General features: G+C 46.3%; 1 protein-coding gene across 1 annotated transcript in view; it reads left to right on the top strand.

Moving 5' to 3' along the window:
• Positions 1–1,245: 1,245 nt before the first annotated feature.
• Positions 1,246–4,907, top strand: part of zbtb4 (zinc finger and BTB domain containing 4) — an 18,582-nt gene continuing 14,920 nt past the window's right edge. Inside the window, exon 1 of the mRNA XM_031851599.1 lies at positions 1,246–1,339. The gene's annotated coding sequence lies outside the window, so the exon portion shown is untranslated. The remainder of the gene's footprint in view (positions 1,340–4,907) is intronic.

Here is a 4,907-nt window from a genome sequence, read left to right as displayed (position 1 = left end):
AAACATGCTCTCTCTCTCTCTCTCTCTCTCTCTCTCTCTCTCTCTCTCTCTCTCTCTGGCAGTGGAAAAACCAGCCGTCCGTCCCCCTCCCTCCTCAACACCGTATCAGGCACCCCTCCCAGATGATTTTCCACCTATCCTTTCCAGTCTCCTTTGGCAACGTCCACACTCCGAAACTCCTCTCTTCCTTCTTCTTTTGCTTTTTTATTTCCTGTTACACAACCATATTTTGCCAGCTGTTTGTTGCGTATCAAAGTAACTCCCTTGTGCGGCCTTAACCCATCTAATTCCTTTTTTAATTTTAGCATTTTGTGTTGTGTTTGTGTGACTCAGCACAAACATGCTTGATATAGCTCAATGCGTCTGAGGCCGGCCTGCGTGATGAAACACCCCTCTTCTGTCATTTGATATCCTGATGGAGCCGCCCACTGAGTTATATTTGAAAAAAAAAAAAAAAGTCACAACTATATAACTGTCTTACATCACTTGTTGTCATAACTCCACGAATCCTTCCGGCGCCTTCATCCGGAACACTATATAGAAATAGTCTCAATTTGGCGGCACGCGGATTGTGGACATCTGCTCAGGATGGCCTCTATGGCAGGCGCGTGTTTTAGTCCTTCAGAGCTGTCTTGCAGGAAAGGGGAGGGGGGTGCAGTGTTGAACTCGCTGACTCTACTGGAAATTGAAAAGCTGAGAATGCCTGAACCCTTTTAAAAAAAAGTTTCTCCTCTACTGACACTCAAAAAGCTTAAAATCCCTGAACTGTTTGTCAGATGTAACATTTAGCTGCTGAATATTGGATGCTGCCCTCTTGACACAATATATACAATATATGATGTATGAATATGCATGTTTGACATATATCTGGCTCGTAACAATACACAGTAGAGCAACACATGTATTTCCTGGTCTTTACCATCAGACTGCTTCCTTGACATTTGTTTTTGTAAACAGCTGAGAAGTGTACGCTCGGGACATGTCCCAGCACGCTCATCTTTCCCCACTTCAAGGGCGGTTTCATCAAGTTACCCACTGTACCGCCCCCAGTGTCTGTGAAACAACGCTGAGGGCTTAAACACCCTTTCATCCGTGTGCGTGTGTGTGACTACAAATGTAAACATTTGTCACGCTTATCTGAACATGTACTTGCAGAGCATGTATGTGCTCTGGTTTCACTCCACCTCTGTCCTCCTGTGTGCAGGCTACAGGCGCAGGAATCGCTGTGTCGTCCCTCGTGAAGCCTCTGCTCTCTCTTTAAGAAGCCACGGACATTTGAACTCCTCCAGTGCCGTTTGACTTCCCACTTTGTTCTCAGTCCAAGTCAGCTGGAGAGCAGGTCAGTTATCCTTTTTTTTTTTTTTTGGATTTTTTTTTTTTGAGAGAGCACTGAGGATGCTTACCAACCCTTGAGCGTGCCTCAGGAAATATTCACACATATGTATCAGAAGGAATTCAGAAGAAACACATATTGGCACTGATTGTGTAACAGCTGTCTCTATTCTGTATTTTTTCTGATCTCTAAAAGATCTGATACCTGATGTGCACGTCAAATCCCTTCCTTATCAAATATAATAACATGAAAGGGTTTACAGGGATGAATCCACAGATGATTATAACTACACTTTCTATATTTGTCGTTGGTCACAGCTTGATTTTGCTGCCCCCATGTGGCCAAAAAAAAATCAACCGCTGCAGGTTTGAGGCCTAATGAACGTGTTGAATTAATGTAATCTTACCTCCATAAAACATTTGCAAAAGATGTTTGAAATGTTTTGAAGTTGTTTTAGATCAACTTGCGGCCTTCTTCTCCTCTATTGTTCGCACACCGCTACATCAACGTTGTCAACTGTTACTGCCCTTCACAGTCGGCAGAAATGTGTTTTACTTTACCCCCATCGCGTGTGCATGCGTTTCGTCATGCTGGTGGACCGTGACAAACCAACAATACAGGGACTCGCTGTTCAAAACATTGCTCCTACAGCGCTGTCAGCGAGCAAACATTCCGCAGGGGGCCTTTAACTGCACCATTTACTCAAGTGTGTGTGATTTCTATGATAATTGTGCTAGTTTTTTCTTTTTATATATGTTTTATTCTTTAAATAATCAATTATGCTGTTGAAAAATAAAAATTTTGGGACCACATCTTTTACGTATAGAATATAAAATAAATGTATTTTAGCCTGCTGGTTGATAAACGCATTAAGGCCCTAGACTGGATTTAATACTGATGTCAAGACTAAATATTGAAAGTCTAATGGCTTATATTTCCCACCAAGATGGCTCCCTTAGTTCCTCCATCTTTGTGTATTCAGATGTGCGTGTCGCTTGGTAGCACAGCATGAAAAGCTATGATCACGTTTGGCCAAACATCCGTGAATAGGGGCGGCTGGACTACGGGGGGAGCCTCTGAATACAGAGTTTGTGGCCGGCTGCAGCCGCAGGACAATGCCTGCACACATGTGCGGGCCGAGTGGTCGCACTCCTGCGACACACACACACACAAACGCACGCTATTGTTTTTGCCAACGGGCAATCTGCTTCGCGCGCACGCACACACACACGCACACACACACACACAGACAGACAGACAGACTCTTTCTTTTGCTTTTTAATTTTACTCTCTTATCCTGAAGCTGCTCACAACTGCTGTCATGTGTCACCTCCACACACACCCAGCATGCTTTGAGAGCGTGGAGGACGGGGGGGAGAAAAAAAAAAAGTTTGTCTAACTCTCAACAGCCACCAGAGAGGTCACAGGAACAACACCCGATCCCAGAGAGGTTCCCATGGAGACAAGTGTGGCAGCGTACAATGAGGGTAGGAGAGAGTGATGAAAGAGGGGGAGAGAGAGGCAGGGGGGAGGAGGGCGGGCTGTTGGCGTCAAGGTTCAGTTGGGGGGGACGGGGGGGGGGGGGGGGGGGGGGGGGTAACAGCTCTACTCAAAAGGACAGTGGGAAGTATAATAGTGTTGAAGCATAGCAGTGTTAGAACATTCTTCCACCCCTCCTCACATTTTTCTCCCCTATTGTTCCAGCTGATAGAATACCTCCCGATCTGAGGCTGCCGAGCGGCCGGCGGAGGGAGAACAGAGATATGTGGAATTTCCACTGACCATGACGTGCGAGGCCGAGAGCAACCAGAACGGGGGAGAGTTGTTGTTGTTGTGAGGCATTTTGCATGGATACGGATGAATCAGAAGTGATGACCATCTGCAGGACTTGATGGTGACGCAGTGGCGCCGTTGTTTTTGGTGAGGGGAGGTCGTAAAACAAAACCAGGAGCTCGCCAGCGGTAGTTTTGATCACATATGTCAGAGTTGGATACAACCGCTGACCTAAAAGCAGTTGATTGACAGGAACGGCATCGTCACTGATGGCACATGAGCCCTGTTTCGCTGAGGTCGTGGACAATCGTAGAGTGTCCCTGACCCAGGTTTTGCCCTCGTCTCTTCACCTTTATTCCTTGTTCTCTTTCAAAGAGCCACTCCACTGATTTTACATATGAAAAAAAACGATTTACTCGTCGTGGGATGTACGACTGAGCCTGTGAAAACAGTTGCATAATGTCTGAAAGGGTGCTTTAAGAAAATAAGATTGTGTTCTGGCAGCCATTATGGGAACACCGCATTAGCACAGGGGGCAAAAAAAACTTGATCCTCAGTCCCAGTTCACCAAATTCAAAACAGGCCAAATGCGATTTGCAACGTAACTTTCACACATTTCAAACCGCATACACCGTGCCCACGCATTAGCATGCAGCGACAACCATTTGTGTATGCGATGCCACCACCATCTGTGTAAGCAGTATTTGCAAATAACGTTTTCTGCAACCAAAGTCATTTAGCACCACACTGTGATGGGCTATCAAATGTGTGCAAATACGGTGGATAACTGTTTACTTTGTAGTTGTCAAGATGGATGGAATTATTGTCACGATGACAACGTTTCAAAGTGGTTCCATCAGCCCATAGCGTTGTTCTCACAAAGTGCAATTTTGGATCTGAAGGCCCGTCTAGGTTAGGAACTGAGGAAGTGGAGTGTGAAAACACAAGGAAACTTGCCAGTCTAGTGAAAGGTGCAATCAAGTTGCATCTTGGGAAATGTAGGATCCAGCGTTATTGAAGCTTGACCCATACTAGAGACTTTAAGTCCGGCTATCTTGGCCTCCGTTGCCTCGATGTTGACCGTTCTTTTTTTCAATCTGTCTCTCGTAAGTCCCTGAACTTTATCTAAGTGCAACGCTGAACCGCTGGAGTGCCCCTTTAATGACCCATTTCTCCCTCAACTTCACTTGTTTCATGGAGTGCTCCCATCCGCCATTAGGCTACCGCCAGTTTGTCCTCTCTCTGTCTCCTTGTCTCTCTCGCACACTCTCCTCTCACTCCCTGTCTGCGTGTCCGTCCGGCCGTCCTTGTGCCCAGGTTTTTTGAGTTGGCGTGGTTCCTGTTTGTTTTCAGCCATTTTGGGGACTTGCAGTGCTCGTAACAAACTGCTTAAATGGCGTCCTCTTGCTTGCTCTCCCACTCTGTCTCCCTCTGCCTCTCCCTCCCTCTCCCTATCGCTGGGCTTTGTGTATATAAAGTAGTGTGTGTGTGCATGTGTGAATGTGTGTCTAGAGAAAGGGGGAGAGGGAACAACACTTCCAAATAAAAAGAAGATTGGATTCAGTGGGGTGGGGGGGAGTGGGGGGGATTCACTTGCTGGAAAAAAAAAAGAGCAAAAACACTAAGAATCGTGTGTCGGAGGCAAAAACTGGAGTGAGAGAAAGAGAGAGCAAGAAAGAAAGGGGGAGTGAGAGAGAGCAAGCAAGTTCGAGTGTGAGAATCGCTCCTGCCCTCTGTCTTCACACACTGCTGCATGTGTGTGTGTGTGTGTGTGTGTGTGTGTGTGTGTGTGTGTGTGTGT

Source organism: Anarrhichthys ocellatus, unplaced genomic scaffold (assembly GCF_004355925.1).
Source record: "Anarrhichthys ocellatus isolate YVR2014 unplaced genomic scaffold, GSC_Weel_1.0 scaffold11, whole genome shotgun sequence".
In the NCBI taxonomy this organism is placed as follows: Eukaryota; Metazoa; Chordata; class Actinopteri; order Perciformes; family Anarhichadidae; genus Anarrhichthys; species Anarrhichthys ocellatus.
Note: the sequence above shows the minus strand (reverse complement) of the source record. Positions and strands in the feature narration are given on the sequence as shown.